This window comes from Chelonia mydas, chromosome 2 (genome assembly GCF_015237465.2).
Source record: "Chelonia mydas isolate rCheMyd1 chromosome 2, rCheMyd1.pri.v2, whole genome shotgun sequence".
NCBI classification, from domain to species: domain Eukaryota; kingdom Metazoa; phylum Chordata; order Testudines; family Cheloniidae; genus Chelonia; species Chelonia mydas.
This window is the reverse complement of record NC_057850.1, coordinates 227,200,475-227,220,354: the sequence shown is the minus strand read 5'-3', so window position 1 is coordinate 227,220,354 and position 19,880 is coordinate 227,200,475. Positions and strand designations below refer to the sequence as shown.

At 41.0% G+C, this 19,880-nt stretch overlaps 1 protein-coding gene across 18 annotated transcripts in view; it reads right to left on the bottom strand.

The window, feature by feature from the left end:
• Nucleotides 1-19,880, bottom strand: part of KIAA1217 (KIAA1217 ortholog) — a 511,170-nt gene that overhangs the window by 205,859 nt on the left and 285,431 nt on the right. The window contains exon 2 of one of the 18 annotated variants that reach the window (XM_043541334.1): nt 12,797-12,879. The exons of the other annotated variants lie outside the window; for them this stretch is intronic. The gene's annotated coding sequence lies outside the window, so the exon portion shown is untranslated. The remainder of the gene's footprint in view (nt 1-12,796; nt 12,880-19,880) is intronic. 18 annotated transcript variants of the gene reach the window in all.

Sequence of the window (19,880 nt, the reverse complement as noted above, 5' to 3'; positions counted from 1 at the left end):
ACGGAGAGTGACACTCCACGGTAAGACTGTTATAGTGCTTTAGATGTTACTGGGTTGGTGAAGTCTAAATACAGACCGTACAATCAGTTTGGGGTTTCTGTCCTCCTCTTTGACAGTTTGCTCTGAGTTTGGCACTCATGGTCCTGGGCCACTTTAGACAGAGTGACAGTACCCACAGATTAATCCAAGCAGGGAGTCCCATTCCTAAAAGGTTGTGTATAAGAAAGTAAAAATGTGTCTGTGAGAGAAGCACGCAGACATACATATTGCAAAGTATAAAAGCACAAAGTAGAACAGACTGAATAAGAACAAATTGCTTTTCTAAACTAGTTTGACTGGGGGGAGGGGGGGAAGAGGGAAGCAATACAGAGAAATTTTTCTAGTGCTACGCCCCATCAGTAAAGAAAGACAATCACAGGGCAACAGGAAAATTATTAACAGTTCAACAAAACTCTCCTTACAAAAGAAAAACATGCTAATAAACACTGATTAAATTACATTAAAAATTCCCTCTGTTTAGCTAAAACTTCAATTGGCTAAAACGACTGTCATCCCACTACAGCGGGATAATCAAAGTGCTGTGAATTCTGAAGAGATGCTTGAAAATAATTACAAGCTTTACTTTATGCTTCCCCCACACCATTCTTTACCCTGTGCTACCAAGCATGACATAAAATCAATTTCATGCTTCATTTTGTGATTTTCCCTCCTCCCACCAACAAAAATACAGTTGTCCGAAAGTACTGAGTTCCATCTTCTTAAGCTATCTCAGACGTGAGAGATCCCACACTGCAGCATATATACACGCTTAACTACATCAGCAGGCACAACTACCTCAGATCATTAAAACACAGGACAGTTCAGTGAACTCAGAAAACACTGTTCAAATCAAGAAAATCTTTTCCCAAAATCAGGGACCAGGAGTACATCATGCACCTGTGGAAACATCACCACAAATGAAGAAAGGAAGGAACAATCATTTCAAATAAGAAGTGTGTGTAGGAACTGGAGGCCAAAACAGAAGTCATGAACCCAATTCCACCTTCACCCCCAAAATGAAAAACAAACTAAAAAACTGGTGCTTCAGATAAGGGGGGCCCAGATCTCAGCCATTCCACTTTTGTTTTTTAAAAAGTAAAACAGCCCCTGGTTTTTGCCTCTCGCTAGTTGAAACCCTGCAAGGTATTTTCAGAACTACTGTTCCAAGGTTTTTATATGGTCATTGTCTTCATCATGCCTTAAAAGTTTAACCTCTGTGCCTCAGCTTTCCAGTCTGTAAAATGGGAATGACAACACTTACAGGACACAATCCACATGTCTGGCCAAACTGTATTCATCAAAAGACATGAGTGGGGAAAGAGCCCCTCTTTGCTCCCCAATACACTCTTCTGCTAGGGACCAGTTTAGCCTCTGGCACAAGTCAGCTCAGTGTGGGGGTTGCTGTAACTTATATTAGCTAGTAACAGACCACAAGGGACAGTCCAGGGATTGCTGGAGCACAGTAGCACTCCAGCCAGAATCCCTCCTTCGCTGGGCATACTCCAATACACTCCTTATGCTGGTGGGAGAGCCAGGAGGAAATGGTGTAGAGTTGGCTGCACTGGCTCTATATACCAGGGGAATTTCTGCTGCCTCATCACAGCAACTTTATACCTTATTGTCATTGCTACAGCAGTAGGCCAGTATCGGGCCCCCAGTGCTTATCACACATAGGACTGTTTGTACAGGGCTCTGAAATATCATCTCAACAGTGCTGCACACACTTTACAGGTTTCCTACTGATCGTAGGTGAAAAGCTGAGACAAAACTCTCTCCTATCTGACAGGAAACCTTGCGGTTACAATTGGCAGCATATGGAAGTCCTTTTCCCACCCATGCAGAATTCCATAGCTCTCTGTAGGCGTATCATCCTTTCATTTTACTAATGTTAGCTTTGTAGATAAAAGAAGGCGGACATCATCCACTGCTAAGAATCTGTTCTATTTATGCTATTATTTCACAGAAGGCTATCATACTGAGATTTATCAGCCGAAAGAACATTAATACTAATTCCATTGACCTCACAGCCAACAAAACTTACATTAATAGCTTCAATATATGTGGCTCTTTCTACATACGGAACACTAGAAGATTGTATAAAGTTAGTTACCACTTTTTAAGTGACACAAAAGCTATTAAAATTCTCAAATGATTCCCTGTCAAATTCCCTGTGATTTATACCCCATATAAATACCTCATTGTTTTGGATTTGCATGGGTTGTAAATTAGAGCAAAATCTGGCTCATTAAGGAAAGTGTATGGATTAAAATCCAATTAGCTTCAAGAACAATGGAAGCTGTAAATATAAAGAAAAAACATTTGTTACACTGATGCTCACTAGACGGACAGCTCAACTTCTGTGCTAGATGTGTGTGTGTATATATATCTCACACACACAGAGATTTTCATGCAGTTTAGTTTAATTGACGGTTATGCTGCTGCTGTTTCCCTAGCTTGCAATGAAGTAAACAATACAAAGTAAACACTTTCTAAAGTTTGTTTCCTATAATAAGTATGATTTCCTTTCTTTATGTTTTTAGTATAATAAAGGCCACTCACTCCAGGTACAATCATGGTCTGTGAAGTTAGCCTAATATGGTAAAGTTCTTGAACAGTTCATTTTGCCTACTACTTTCCTGCTTTATTTCAGTCTTATTAGAAAGATGAAAATATTTTTGAGGTCACAAATAAAATTTTTTGTTGTTTAGTTATTGCAACACCAGAGCAGACAGACATTCTTTCAGATAATTAGTTTAGTATTTAATAATATTATACAAACCCTAAACATGTATAATCTCAGCATTTCTCAACCTTTTAATATATGCCTTTATTACCCAAATAGCAAAATGGTTTGTGAATTCTGGCAGCTTCCTCATTTGTGTACTACATGACTAAAACTGACAGGTCAAAATCCTGCCCCCTGTGCACACTGCTAACATAGGAGAATTTCACAAGGATTCAGTGGAAGAGATCCTGCCACAAGAACTCAGAACAGCAGCAGTGACCCTGTGATTTGCACCCCTTTCTTCCTCCAGCTAACCGCCGCTCACAGAGAGTTCCCACACAACACAGCTCCATTTTATTCAGGGAGTTCAGACACACTAGAGAGGACTCACTGCTCAGCAGACAAATGCTGGTTCCACTGAGTTCAGGGGCTTCTACGTGGTGGGATTTGGGGGGCAGCAATTCCCCATTAGTATTTTTAAAGGAGCTTAGAAAAGTAGCTTTGTTTTTGCATGGAGATACTTGCATTTCATTGATAAGTTCAGCGACATATATTAAATAAATGTCAGCTTTAGCCTCTTGCTCTGCCAGGGGCCTGGAGCACTGCAAGCACTGAGACACAGAGAGCTCCTGCGAGGGAAGGAAAGCCTTGCATCACTTAGTGGGATGAAGGAATCACAGCTAAGAAGTTGTGTTAACTGATGCCAGAGATAGTCCTGTTCAGTCTCCAGTTAGGGGGATGCGGACTGCAGTGTGGTGCTTTGAGAATAGTAAGAGGTAAAAGGAGAGATTGTGAAGGTTCTGCAAAGGTAAGATCTTCAAGAGCAGGGAGAAAACACTAGCTTCTCATTCTAGTGCGTCTTCAACATGCTTTTTCCAAGGAGTTTCATGTGGTCATTTCCTTTTCCCTTTCCACTCCCTTTCCATCTCCTACCTGACTAAAAGGCAGTTTTGCTGGGGGTTTTGTTACACCCCCCAAAATTCTATGGCAGACTGCAGTGTACAATGTAATTTTTAAAGGTATTCCATCAGCATAATATTATTATTAACATTTCTATAGTGCTATAAATGCATTAGAAACGCATACAATACAATGAGTGTAGGGAGAGAAATACAGAACTCCCTGACTGATGGCATGATGTCATCTTGATTTATTTCTTAAATAATTTAGTAGTTGATTCCATCATCCATATCATGTAGATTTATTTTTATCTGACTGCCCTGTAATTGCTGTTAGTGCAGCTAAAAAAGTCTATGCAGAAAAGCATTCAACCCCAGCAGAGAGTGTAGTATACATGAAGCATACAGTTTACTAATTAGCCTCTTCCCAAGACACTCTGTTTTTCTTGTAATTATATCTTTCACAAAAGGTGGGAAGCTATAATACTTTTAAAGTGAACCGACACTTGCACAGTTCTTGCAAATTTGATGAAAATCAGTTTCCGTAATTCTTCGTAAGTATGATAGAATGGCTGATAGAAAAGGAAGTTGCAGGGACATATAAATATTATGTACAAAAAGAAGACACTTTAAATCACTTTTATCTGGAAAAGAAGAACAATATATTCCTGTAATTGGAAGGACATATAAATACAGCAAAATATACCTCTTCTTTTCCAGATAAAAGTGATTTAAAGCGTCTTTTTTTGTATATAATATGGATATGTCCCTGCAACTTCAGATGATTGTGATTCAAAGTATCTTCTCTTTAGGACTCCAAGTTAGCAAACATTTTATTGAATGCTAGATCAGCAGCAAACGAAATGCCAACAGATAATAGAAAATGGAAAGACCCACTTCTCCTCACAGGCCTACTGAGGAATAACAGTTTCAGTGGATCAACCTCAACAGGTTCACAGGCTGAGTTCAGGATTCAGAAGGAAAAAATGTGGATTTTTTTCACCTAAAGCTTATCTTTGTCTTTGTGGCCTAGAAATTAAATTGGATATTTTTCAAGACCAGACTCATTTGCAAGAATTCTGGTATTCCTGCCTTTGGCTAGGATGAGAATACTATAACAGAATGAATCTGAAGAAGTGAGTTTTTTTATTTACGAAAGCTTATGCCCAAATAAATCTGTTAGTCTTTAAGGTGCAACCGGACTCCTTGTTGTTTTTGTGGATACAGACTAACATGGCTCTGATATATCTCAGAATACATTATCTCACAGCATTTCAGAACTTCTATTTCCAAAACCAGGAAGCAAATTAAAGTAAAAATTAACAAAAACAAACAGAAGTTAATCACATTCTTTGAACATTAAAACAGGTTCAGCCTGAGTTTGGGGCAAACTTTGCATTGGCTCTTATTCCAAGTGAACTGGTTCACTCAGCCATAACAGAAATTGGAGAAGAAAAATTTCTCTAAATTCCTACGGGTGACATTCCAGATTTTTAAATTAATATTTCCCTCAACACCTCTGTGAAAGGTCCTGAACTGAGAAACCTGGAGACCAACCCTCTCTCTGCTCATTCACAGAGTGAATACAATGCTGGCCACGGGAGTGTAAGCTTCTCTAAGGTACCCAGCTGGATCATGGAAAGACCAAACCCTGGGAGAGAGGCCATTCATGCATGGCCCCTCTGCTAAGACTAATAGTTAGTACGATAACTGTGGTTGTGATATGGACATCTATCCAATGAGACCTAGACTGAGTCCACTAAATTCATTTTACATAGATCAACAAGAAGCCTTCATGTGCTACCAAAATCTGGTCATTACCAATCTGGGGTTAATTTGAAATGAATGCCAAGACAGATAAAGAAAACAGAATGGAGAAAAAAAGAGAAACCCTGGAAGAAGGTGGTATAATTTAGAATGGACTATATCAAACTCTTCCTTCACATAATCTGAATGCACAGTTCATAAAAAATTTAATGTGTGTTAGATGGTTTCAGTAAAGCATGCTTTATGATAAAAAATATCAGCACACATTTAGTTAGGGTTAAATGCATTTTGTAAACAAACTTTTTTGATTCACTCTGGAATAATCATCAAAAAATATTTCCTCTTCACAGTAAGGGAGAAAGTCACGGCCCCCCACACATCTCCATGCGCGGCTATACAGAGCCCAATTTCACCACATACAAGAGATGTGGAACACTCTGAACACAGTTCCACAGTTACCCATCCTTTGCAGCGGAACTATGTTTCCCCAGAAGTGGAGGCCCTCTGTTGCATCTACACTAGCGGGTGGGTTTCACGCTAGGTGCAATATAGTCTCTCACATAACAACTTGATCCTTCCCTAGCCCAAGCCTAGTATCCCCTTATTCTTATATTCAGTAGGGCAATTTTGAGAAGTACTTCTCTTTATTCCCTTTCAAAACTACAAATACTTCTGTGAGATCCCCTCTTCTTCTAGTAAAAGAACATGGTGAGATTAAGTATAGATCATTGCGGTTGCCCTGTGTTGTCCTGTCAACTTGTTTTCATTACTATTTTACATACTTTTCTGAAACTAGAATGATCTTCTGTCCGGGACTTGCAGCCTCTCCGTGGTAAGCGCAGTGTTTCCCTTTTCTTGTTTCTGGCCCTCTCTGTAACCAATATTCCTCATCACTGAACTGCATAAGCCACTTATCTTTCCTAGCTCTTTCTCTGCCTGAGTCGTTCTGAATTCTATTGCCCTCCTTCTTCATCCTGACATCCCTTCCCAGTTTTGTAATATCAGTAGATCACTATCAATTTACTACATATTCCATCTTCAGGACCTCATTGATACACATCGGAACCTTCTTTAAGTGACACTTTTCCCCAGAATAACTTCACTATGGGCTAAATCCTGATCTCTGAAGTCCATGGCAGTTTTCTAGTGACTTCAAAGGAATCAGGATTTGGTCACATAAAGAGAGGTTTTGTATAATCATGTCTGTATTTTTCACACTACTGTGCACTGAAACAATGAGGAACTTTAATGCTACCTTACATAAATAGAATTCCAGAATGGGGCAAATCCTAAAATCCTTAGTTTGGCAAAGCTCTCATTAAAGTCAATGGGGATTTTGCCCAAGAACAGATTGAGTAGGGATTTAAGGATCTGGATCAAGAATGAGGTTTCACTGTACTAACAGTGTACTCAGACTGAAAATTATTTGGGGCGGGGATTATATAGTCTTTGTGTGTTTATAATGCCTAGCACAATGGGCCCCAATTCCTGACTGAGACCTGGAGGCACTGCTACAATACAAATAATAATAAAAAAACAAAATAAATAAATAAATAAATAAAAAATAAATAATAATAATGAAATAAAACAAATTAGTTCTAATTTTGGCAGTCCACCAGTCACACCTTATCCTATCCCAAATTTAAAATTAATCTCTGTTTCAAAGCGTTAAGGCAATTCTTTGTCAGGTAGCTCATTCTCTTCATAGCTCCGTATATACTAAGCTTAGATCCTAATACACACACTTTTAAAAAAAACTGAAAATTGCCACTTTTATTAGGTGCTTAAATATGGATATAGTTGTTTCCATATAGGCACCTAATACTGGAAAATTCTGGTCTGTATTTTGTTGTATTAATGCTTATCAAAGGTCCAAATACAGCACGTTCATGGCTATTAACTGGTTTTGTTACTTTATATTAATAAAAAGGTAATTAAGCAACTAGAGCTATGGTTTCATATTAACAATTGCAAACCTCAGCCACACCTAGAACTGTAGTTTCAACCTATTTTATGGTAAGTATTAAATTAATTATTGTGATATTCTTTACAAGGCAAGAATCCTAGCCTGTGCCTATGGGCCAATGAAGAACAGGGCTCCATTGTGTTAGGCACTGTACAAATGCAGAGTAGTAGATGTTCCCTGCCCTGAAGAGCTTACAATCCAAACAGACAAGATAGACAGAGGGCGGGGGAATGGATATAGCACACAAGCAAAGCGAACAATATGATAGCAGCAAAAAATCATATTAAATCCATAATTTGCGGGAGGGGGAAGTTAGGAGGGGATCAGCTCAATGGAAAGGGAAGGGAAGGGAAGTGGGGAGGGGAACAGGGCAGAGAAGAAGATGGTAAGAAGGGCAGGTGAGTGAAGTGGAGGTATAGAAACTGTGAGGGTGGGGGGACTGGAGCAAACAGCCAATCATCACAGGGAGGAGAAAGTAAAGTTAAAGCTGTAACAAGTTCTCTGAATGTCTGAAATGTATTACAGTACCAATATAGGCTACATACAGAAATTGCTACAATTCCTTAGCTCAGTGAAGTGGTTCAAGCACAGAATGCTCTTCCAGATTTCTAGTCCTCTGAACCCTCAAGTTTTTGTAGATTGTTGGACCATTAATTTAAAATGTATTTATTTGTGTGGTTGCAGTTCCTTTTAAAAAAATCTTAAACACATTTTAAAACATGGAATTGGTAATGGAATATTGAATCTTATAACTTCTGGATGTATTTATTTTCCACCAAATCAATCTATGCTCCAACCAACCAAAAACAAAAACAAAAGAACAGGGATCAAAACCTGCAATGATCTGACAGCCTAAAAATAAACAAACCAGGGCATATATACTATCTCCCATCACTGCCTGCATGCACTAGTTTGTTTAATTGTTAGGCTGACAGACAGTCACACACCATATTTTTGGTTATATTAGCAGATGGACCCTAGCTCTTTAGTGAAAATAAATCCATTACTGGATTCCAGAAACTAAGCTCTTCCAGTTGGGGTCATTGTCCAGGTAAGTCATTTTCCCCCTTCCCCTCAATTAAATAATATGGGACTTTCCCTTCAACATTAGGAACTCTTGAGTATCACCTTATGGAGCTACCTCTGCACTCTCCAAACTCCGCACAACCTCAGATTCCACTGATAAACTAAGCTTTGATCCCAGAAGGTGTCAGACCCTCTGTTAAGCTCCCTGATCATCCCCCACCCACCCCTTGACATAACAGCTCCTGAAGGAGCCATACATTTGAAAGTCTCTCTTTGGGGCCTATGTTCTCCCACACTCTTGGTTCATCATTCATGGTGGAATTGGAGGATGGGGAAATGGAAATTACACTCACGTCATGGACCAATGATTACCATTTTGTGTATATGAGCATTGGACTTGTTTAGATGGTCCACCCTTGAAGGTTAATTTATCCCAAGCCCTTCTAGAGGGCTTTTGGGGAAGGAATTTTATCCCTCTGACAGATTGCTTGTCTGATAATTTACTAGAATATTATAATCAACTATCAATACAGTGGTCCCAAGGCAGCTGCTTCCACCAGTTTGTCTTCACAGGTTGCCATGGTTTTCAGGTGACTAGTGGTAGATAATACAAGAGGGAAGACAACTATGACACATTAGCAGAAATCCCATGATGAAGCCAACCAATTGTGTCATAAGATTTTTTTAAACTCCTATTCTGTGGCTGTGCAAATGGCAAAGGAAAGTCTGATTAATCCAAGCTGCTTGGAGTAGGACTGAACTGTCTGTACCTGAAGTAGCATAGCACTATGTCAAAGGCACAAATGTGAAGTTCTTTTTTCTTGATTTTCAAGTTGCTGAGAGGAAAACTGTTCCACATCCTTCCTGCCTGGTGCAACCTGGCCGTGCAGTACTACCTTTGCTATCCCTCCTTCAAAGAGGACATGGTGGCTGCTGTCCTTTAGAAAGCGCTGGTACCAGCACACCCTTTGCTCAAGAAACCCTATCTTGATCTTTGCAATATGGCCAATTATTAACTTGTTTCAATCTTCTCTTTTTGGGTAAGATTGCAAAGAACATGGCAACATAACTTCTCACAATATCTAGATGCCTCAGCATTGCCTTGCCTCTAGTCATTCTGGGTTCAGGCCTGGGTATGGTAAGCAAACCACACCTGTTACGATAGCCAATGTTTTCTTCCTGGCAATGGATGAAAATCAGCATCCATACTGATAGTTATATCAGTGGCATTTGATACCATTTATCATGAGACATTATTAACTCACTAGTGAGGCCTAGCAAGAATTAATGAAGTCAATGTTGTATTCATATGTTCCCTTCTTTTTGAGACCTCCCAAAGAATAGTGTTAGCTGATTAATCTTATGCCTCAAGAGCTCTTTTTTTGAGCCCAGCATCATGCCACTCCTTGTTCAATGTTTATATGGGGGCTCTTAGGAAAATTCGTGAGGAAACATGGGATTGTGGTGACTCCATTACGTTGTTGACATCCAGCTCTGTGTTTCCATCTTGAGGCATTTGAACATCTTACCTAGTGGATGGTTGAGACTGAAGCCTGGATGGGAACAAGCTGGCTGAGGCTCATCCAGACAAGACCAAAGTGATATTTGTAGCTTGAGTGAGCTAATCAGAAGATATGGCAGACATTACCTCAGCCTACCGGACTGAGTGGGAGCATGTTTGCTATCTATATCCTCAGCTTCTATCAGGTGATCAGACGGCAGTTGTGGAAGAGTGCTTATTATCATCAGTTTTTAGGCAAGTGATTTTCCTTTATTTTGCAAACTAAGGAGCATTTGTCACCTTGAAATTGGGTGACGGCATGGCACTATATATGAGGCTGACCCATAAGACAATTTGGACAAGTAAGCTGGTGTGCAATATAGAAGCCCACTTGTTGACAGGCATATTGCACTAACAGTACATTACACCACAGCTCTGTAACCTGTTAGTTTTCAGGTGGAGATTTTTATGCTGGTTTTGATTATAAAGACTTAAAATGGTCTGACACTTGGCTATTTCAGAGACTGTCTCTGCGCCTATGTGACACTGCCATAGTTGCAAGCAGAAGACTCTCTCAAGCTATCAGATGCCAGTTTAAAAGGCAAGGTATTTTCCATGTCTAGTCCCTGATTTAAGGATTCACTCCCCACATTTGGCATGGAATAGATGAATTTTAAGAGCACATTACAAGATGCATCTATTTTCCAGGGTTTAGTGGGAGGGTAGAGAGCCAAGGGATGACTGTGGCCTTTGGAGAAGGTAGGGCATTTTCATTTTTGACCGACTGGTTTAAGTGGTTTGGAGGAGAGAAATCAAACTGGTTTGGGCTGGCTGTTTTAATTTTTATTGTACTGTATATTTAAATATGTATATGAGCCTAAGGTTTTGGCATATACTAAAATAAATGGTAAAATAATAATAGAGTATCACCCTGTACTTGTATTGCCTCAGTTATTGTTATTTTGAAGAGGAGAATGGTGAATGGGTTTTTTAAAAGAACTCTTTGAAAATCATAAAATCTAGATATTCAAGATGCCTTTAAAGCCCTAGGAAAGATAAGCCAAAAGCAAAGCAAAAGTGGCTAGATAAGTAGCTCTTTAAAGGCTTGATAGTTCTTGTAAATTGCTAAACAAGAAACACCACAGACAAATGTTGTCTTGCTCTTGACACCAAATACAACATTCTAAAAAACACTGGACAGGTGATACCTGAAAGCACAGAACAAAACCAGAATGCATTTAATTCCTTTATTGCAGAGGCAAAGCTAAAAGCTCTGTGCTGAAAGAGAAAGATAATGTTTATTGTGCTACTACACAAGTTATTGAATGATTGTCTAAACCGAACTCAGACTGCCAGGTGGCAATTGCCAGTAAACCTGCAGGTGAACATTTCTCATTAGCTACAACCTGCAGTAGCTTTAGTTTGACACACTGAAAGTGCAGCTCAACACCACCATCTAAATCAAAAGGCTGTGTATGCCTTAGAAAAATAATCTTCACAATGACCATGGTACAGATTAAAATGGTAACTCTCTTTCTTTCAAACTACATTTGTAGTAGTTTAATTTAAAAGGATTGAATTATTTTTTCACTTTGTACAACTGAAACTTGTGCCACTGTGATAAATCAAAAGGGCCTAATTCTCCTTCTACAAGTGTAACTCAGCAATATCAACTGGAGTTAAGGCAGGAGAATCTACCCCCAAAGTATTTAACAAAACAAATGTCTCTCACAATTTTTTTTTTGAGTATTTGTAAACTTTTAGTCATAATCCCCTTTTTCTTCCTCTATAGACTACAAAGGAGTTGCCTAAATTTCAAGCTGGGTTTGCCAATCTATAATAGTCGCAAAAACACATCTTCCAGACATACTGGATGCATGGTAATTCTTGGCAAACTAACATCTCCTGTGTGGCTGGCTTAATTAATGCAGAAACAAGATTCAACATGTCAGTTCACAGTTCCTTTTAATATAAAGTGATATCTGCTGGTACGGCAGAAGGAGGAAAAATCCTCCAAGTCAAAATATTATAGTAGTAGCAACAGCAAAAAAGAAAGTTATATATACAAAAAAATCAAGCTTCAATGTCTAAGTGATTTAAGAGTAGAACACTACAATTTTCTAACCGTTTTAATGATATCTTCAATTCAGAAGAAGCCCGCAAACTAGCAATTATTTCAGTTATGGAAGATTTCCAATAAATGGTGTACACCTTTCACGGGAATGTTTTCTATAATGAAAAGAACAATGTGCCTTTGGTTTGGTTTTTTTGTTTGTTTTTTTAAATAAAAAAATGACAGATTCTCAGAACCATGAGATGAAACTGAATCATAATGTAATATGTTCAAGAGAAGTTTTCCATTCCAGACTACCAACCTCTCTCTATCGAGAATGTATGTTAAATACTGTAACAGCCAAAGGTTCATCTCATATTTTAAAAAAAGTCTAGAAACATTAAATGCTTTTGGTTTTTATTTCAAACATTCACCCTTTGTGGGAAAAACCTTTTTGGATAAACTAATCTGTCTCAGGTATCCATTAGTTCCACCTACATAATTGAAGGGAAAATAGACTCTTGCTTTCTATATGTACCTGGTTTATCTGAGATGAACCCCAGGAACAACAAACTTCTTGTTTCTGCTAGTGGAGAATTAATGGGCTGCTTCATGTCAAAGTCTGTACCCTTGCTATTAAAATTTTCTCAAACCCACTAGTGCAGCTGAGTCACTGTTTCTCCCCTGTGAAGATTTTCCAACTGCATGTCTATACAGTACATACAGGGACGCTGGTGTAGATCTAGATGTAAAAGTTCTTGCAAACCAGGGTGTGATTCATAAATAAAAGAAGACCAGTTTTTCATGGGTGCATACTTACATGTGGGTGGGGTTTAAATGAATACTGATTCACATATTAGGTACAAGCAAGGGGAACTTGTCCTTTTGTGCCAGGATTCATTTCTGAAATATATAAAAGTGGGGTACCATTCAGCAATGAATAGTAGCTTTCAAATCTGAACAGCTAAAGGGCTATGAAAAAAGTGGGATCAGAATAACTCAGTTAATACCCCGGTCACAAATGCAATGTATTTAAGCTTATGTTTCCTCAGTTACAACCAAGCGTCATACATTATCTTCTCAATACTCCTGCACATAACTACATTAACATTAATGGAAGTTACACACTGGTATCAAGAAAGCCTACCCCTATACTACACTAAAATCCCAGCCTCTGGATGAGATTAACCCAGTTGTCCAATTACTGGATTAGAAAAGTATCCCTGTGAAATCATCCTTCTCAGCAGCATCTAGCAGCTGAAGAAAGGATTGGAGAGGAGTAAGGCTCCTTAGTGACTGACAGCAGCAGCAGCAGGTGTGTGAAGGAAATGAAAAGACAAAGTGTGGGTCACAACATCCGGTGCGTATAGGATTTACAGGATAAAAATAAAATAAAAGGAAAGTACACGAGCCAGGTTTAAAATGCTATGTCTGACGTCAGAGGAATGGAGCCTGTCAGACAACCTATCAGGGGCCTGATCCTGCCTTACTGAATCAATGAGAGTATTGCTATTGACTTCAGTGGGAGCATGATTAGCACTAAAAGGACCTTGCGACTTGACCTGCCTCTCCTAATTTTCAGCTTCTAACATTCCCAAAGACCTGAGCACTACACTGACTTCCAGAAGCCCTTTTGCTGCTGTTTGTTTGTTTTAGAAAAATTCTTCAGATTTTAATATTTATTTTAAATAAAAGTTGCGGTCATATTATTGGTTGGTACACTGCACTAAGCATTTGCACTTAGATACTATGGTGATAGGCACATTATAAAGACCTATGGTAAAACAGACAAGATAGATAAATTAGACAGAATATACATCCTTCTTATTCCTGCTCTCTCACACAGGGGCAATCAGACTAGCGGAGGGTCCCTCCAGCCTATACTCCAGGCTGTCGGGTTTTGTGATGGGTAAAAAAATGGCAATTTCTGTGCACAGCTGAAAAACTGAGAAAACAAGGATGTACTCCATTAAAAGTAATTTGCCAACAGTTACTTCCACATCATGATATCAGAGATGCTACAATAATTCCCTCTTCTAACTGTGGGGGAACAATGTCATGCTCTCATGTCACTGGATAGTAACTGTTGAAATAATGTTGGCTTTTTAATGGCAATCACTGTAAAAAGATGATTGTACTGGGAAAGCTCTTATGCATAATTAATGTGAAATGGGCCTTTTTCATAAAAGACTGCACAATGAAAGCATGAAAATTAACACAAATCATCTGTGCATTTCTTTAAGTTGATTCTTTAAAGGGCACAACGTACCTCACAACATGTACTGCAAAGATTTGCTGAAATGGGGATTTATTTATTTTTTAAGACAACAGATTTTTAAGATCTACAGTAAACGTTACCTCTGTCTTTGTGCTACAGTTACACACTCCTTAATGGAGGTGTTTAAATTATATATTTTTAAACATGTCATTTCTTCACATTCCAGCTAAGGAATTGAACAATACAAACTGAGTGTTATTTAAATCAATCTTCTTATGTCATCCAATTATGTATTTATTCAGTCCATGAAACATAAGTGGCACTTATTTTTACTTATTCTAATCAAAGTCAAATATTTGTTCCTTCTGCAAGTAATTTATTACTAATTACAACAGACTGATGTATGACATTATGTAGAACAAAAAAAACAGGGGTAGGCAAGAATAAATGGAGTTGAAAAATAATGCTTGCAAGGACCGAGAAAAAAAAACCCTCAGGGCGCATGCACACATACCCAACCCTCACGGTATATTGTTAGACTTTACACACTAGCACCAGCATGTCCACAAAATAGCTGTGAGCTGGAAGGACATTCTGGTTATTAGTTGGCAGGAAGTACATGAAGAAAGCCATAGAATTTCAGTCAAGTCATCATTTCCTTCAAATACTGAGCTTCAACCATTTTATTATCAGCACCTAGATGCTATGGTGACTAACATGTTACAAGTATGACAGGTACATAGATGCCTCCTTCACAGGGACTCCACCCACTTAACTCTAAGCAGGGGTACAGTCTTCTGAGTAGCAGTCATAGAATCAAAGACTATCAGGGTTGGAAGGGACCTCAGGAGGTCATCTAGTCCAACCCCCTGCTCAAAGCAGGACCAATCCCCCATTTTTTGCCCCAGATCCCTAAATGGCCCCCTCAAGGATTGAACTCACAACCCTGGGTTTAGCAGACCAATGCTCAAACCACTGAGCTATCCGTCCCCCCTAAATGTTGTGGCCTCCCCGTAAGGGAACTGAACCCCGGTCTCCCACGTGACAGGTGGGGATACTTACCACTATACTAATGAGGATTAATTAGCCCTTAGGCTTAAGTGGTAGACAAAAGTTCACTGGAACCTCATGGTGTCTCTCCAGGAGGATAAGTCCAGTACTAGATTCAATAGACTAGACAGTGGAAACAGCCTTCATACTAGTGAGCGTAGCCTCTCCAGGAAATTTTACAGAGAAACCCCCCACACACCCCTGTTCACATAAATTGGTTACATTTGTCTGCTGACATCTCAGGTGTCCAGGGATCATGAAGATCAGGAGAAGGGAGCAAGAAACCCCTGCTGAGCCTTTCTGTCCTACTAGTGTTGTTCCTTTCAGATGTTCCTCAAAAATGTCTCTGCTATTCCTAGAGGATAGCTCCAATACCAGGAGATTCTCCTCTACTTGGGCTGGAAAGAAGACTTGGTGCCCAGGAAGAAGACCCTTTGCAGGAGAGGGCATCCTTACTAGGCATCCTTCAGTGTGGGCAGGGAGCCTCACCAGGGCTTTTCCTTGCCCCATTGCTTATGGACATTGCCTTTGAGCGATGCGGACCGCTCACTACCCAACTCATTTCTAGAGCTGATCAAAATGTTTGTCAGGAAGTGTGTTTTTATTTTGGGCGTCAAATGGCTTTTCAAAGAAATTTTTTTATTATTCAAAATTTTCCAGTATTTTATCAAAAAAACAAAACATTTGTTTCTATTCAAATTGACAATTGTATTACTTTGTTGTCCTTCTATCCTTTTCTTATTTTCCCCCTTTCTAGTCACAAAATGAGAGGAAAGGAGAGGACTTCCAAAGTGAAATATTTTCATTCTGATTGGAATTAAAGTGAATCAAAATGAAAAAAAAAATCTTTTTTTTTTTTTTAACAAAAATACTGTGAAAAATGTCGAAGGAAACAAAATGTTTTTGTTTTCTTTTAAATTTTTCACAGGAATTAACTGCCATATTTGACCATCTCTACTCATTTCCCATAAAATAAACAACCAAATAGCCATCAGATGCACAGCAATAACTTTCATTTCCAATTTAGGCTGTACTTGAGCTAGCAGTGGAGAGATTAAAAGCTCTATATGATCATTACCCACGAGCTAGCGCCCCAACATGTGCTTCCAGACTTGCCTCTTCTGACTTGTTTTCCCTCAATAGTTCTGTGCTTCTCCCAGTTACTTTCCTTTCACACTCTCTTTTGTGGCTCACTCCATGGGCTTGTCTACATGGTCAGACAGTGTGCGGCAAGCTGGGGTGTAAAGTTACAGCACTAGCCAGATGTGCACTAAGGCCACGTCTACACTAACCGCCAGATCGGCGGGTAGTGATCACTCTATCGGGGATCGATTTATCGTGTCTAGTGTAGACGTGATAAATCGATCCCGATCGCTCTGCTGTCGACTCCGGAACTCCACCAGGGCGAGAGGCGGAAGCGGAGTCAATGGGGGAGCGGCAGCTGTTGATCCCGCGCAGCGAGGACGTGAAGTAAGTGATTCTAAGTCGATCTAAGATACGTCGACTTCAGCTACGCTATTCTCGTAGCTGAAGTTGCATATCTTAGATCGATCCCCCCCATAGTGTAGACCAGGCCTACGTTACCATGAGAAGAATGCTACCATGCACTAGAAGTTCTGTAGTGCACTTTGACTATTGCTGTTGCAAACAGCAGCAGAGGAGCGCGTTGTACATTTAGCGCCTAGCTGGCTGTGCACTAAGTGACCATGTGAACAAGCCCCATGTTTAAATGCTACCAAGTGGAATGAAGTAATGTCTTAAGTAAGAAGTTGGGATGAAAAGAGAAAACATTTTCCCTTCTATTAAATCACTACACACCACTTGCAGCACAGGTGCCATACCCTAGAGCAGGGTGGGCAAACTATGGCCCAGGGGCTGCATCCAGCCCTTCAGACATTTTAATCCGGCCCTCGAGCTCCCTCCAGGGAAGAAAGCCAGTGCTTGCCCTGCTCCACGTGTACCGTGGCTCCACGCGGCTCCTGGAAGCAGCGGCATGTCCCTCCTCCAGCTCCTACATGTAGGGGCAGCCAAGGGACTCCGCGCACTGCCCCTGCCCCAAGCTCTGATCCCGCAGCCCCCATTGGCCGGGAACCACAGCCAATGGGAGCTGCAGGGGCAGCGCCTGCAGACGAGGCAGCGTGCAGAGCTGCCTGGCCACACCTCCATGTAAGGAGCTGAAGGGGGGACATGCCGCTGCTTCTGGGAGCTGCTTGAGGTAAGCACAGCCAGGAGCCTGCACCCCTGAACCCCTCCCATGCCCCAACCCCCTGCCCCAGCCCTGATCCCCCTCATGCCCTCCGAACCCCTTTGTCCCAGCCCAGAGCCCCCTCCTGCACCACAAACCCTCATCCTCAGCCCCACCCCAGAGACCGCACTCCCAGCCAGAGCCCTCACCCTGCCCCACACCCCAACCCCCTGCCCCAGCCCGGAGCCCCTTACTGCACACTGAACTCCTCATTTCTGGACCCACCCCAGAGCCCTCACACCCTCCTGCATACCATCCCCCAATTTCGTGAGCATTCATGGCCAGCCATACAATTTCCATTCCCAGATGTGGCCCTCGGGCCAAAAAGTTTGCCCACCCCCACCCTAGAGATTTAGATTATTTAATCTAAATATGAACACAGAAAATGAGATAGGCAAGTAATTTCAGATTCTAAAGAATCAGGTCTCATGGTACTGATAAACACATACAAATTATATCTAACATAATAGAAGGAATCTTGAATGTTCAAGAATAAGGAACTAGCTAGGAGACTGAAAGCAAAGAATAGGATGAAATGGCCAATTTTCATTATGGCAAAAGGTTCGCAGTGGGGTCCTTCAAGGTTCTGTACTAGGTCCCATGTGGTTTAATATCTTTATTAATTATCTGGAAATGGTGAATAGGAAAGCAAAATTTGCAGGTGACAAAGTTATTGTGAAAACAAAAGGAGTACTTGTGGCACCTTAGAGACTAACCAATTTATTTGAGCATAAGCTTTCGTGAGCTACAGCTCACTTCATCAGATGCATTCAGTGGAAAATACAGTGAGGAGATTTATATACACACAGAACATGAAAAGAACATGAAAAAATGGGTGTTTACAGTGTGCATGATAAACACCCATTTTTTCATGTTCGGTGTGTATATAAATCTCCTCACTGTATTTTCCACTGAATGCATCTGATGAAGCGAGCTGCAGCTCACGAAAGCTTATGCTCAGATAAATTGGTTAGTCTCTAAGGTGCCACAAGTACTCCTTTTCTTTTTGCTAATACAGATTAACATGGCTGCTACTCTGAAAGTTATTGTGGTTAGTTATGATCAGAGAGGACTCCGAGGAACTTCAGAGACATCTAAACAACCTAAGTGAATGGGCAACAAAATTGCAAAAGAAATTCAGCATAGATAAAAGCAAAGTTATGAATATCTGAGAGAAATATTTAAATTACTTATGCACCTTACAGGGTTCTAAATTAACTATTTCAAGTCAAGAAAGGAAAAAACGGTTGCTTACTTTCTCATAACTGTTGTTCTTCGAGATGTGTTGTTCATGTCCATTCCACATTAAGTGTGCGCGTGCCGCATGCATGAGCGTCGGAAACTTTTTCCCTTAGCGGTTCCCGTCGGGCCAGCGGGCCCCCTGAGTGACACCACTGTGCCCCATGTATATACCCCCACCGGCCTGACGCCCTCCAGTTCCTTCTTGCCGGCGACTCCGACAGAGAGGTAGGAGGTGGAATGGATGTGAACAACACATCTCGAAGAACAACAGTTACGAGAAAGTAAGTAACTGTTTTTTCGTCTTCGAGTGCTTGTTCATGTCTATTCCACATTAGGTGAATTACAAGCTTACCTCTGGAGGAGGGTAGGAGTCATGGAACAACTGCTCAGAGGACCGCTCTGCCAACTGCCACGTCCTCTCTGGCCTGATGGTTGACCACATAGTGGGTCGTGAAGTTGTGCACAGAGGACCAGGTGGCTGCTCTGGAGATCTCCTGGATCGGGACCTGTGCCAGGAATGTCGTTGAAGTTATCTGCGCCCTGGTTGAGTGGGCCATGACTGCCGGGGCCGGAACACCTGCAAGCTCATAGCACGCCCGGATGCACCTTCTAATCCAAGACGAAATCCGCTGCGCCGACACTGGGAGGCCTTTTAACCTCTCGGCCACAGCCACAAACAGTTGCGTGGATTTGCGAAAGAGCTTGGTGCACTCCAAATAGAACGCCAGTGCTCGACGCACATCCAAGGTCCGTATGGGGTTTCCGGAAGAACATCGGCAGACAAATGTCCTGGCCCAGATGGAATTGGGACACTACCTTAGGGAGGAACTTGGGGTGCGGCCAGAGCTGCACCTTGTCCTTGTGAAATATGTGTATGGTGGCTCAGAGGTGAGGTCCCTCAGTTCGGACCCCCTTCTGGCCGAGGTAATGGCAATCAGAAACACCACCTTCTAGGAAAGGTGGAGGAGAGAACAGATAGCGAGGTGCTCGAAAGGGGGTCCTATGAGTTTAGAAAGGACCAGGTTAAGGTTCCATGGAGGGACTGGGGGGCGGGAGTACGGGAACACCCTCTCCAACCCTTTAAGGAACCGCCCCACCATGGGGTGGGAAAACACCGAGCCCCCCGAGAACCCCGGATGGAAGGCGGAG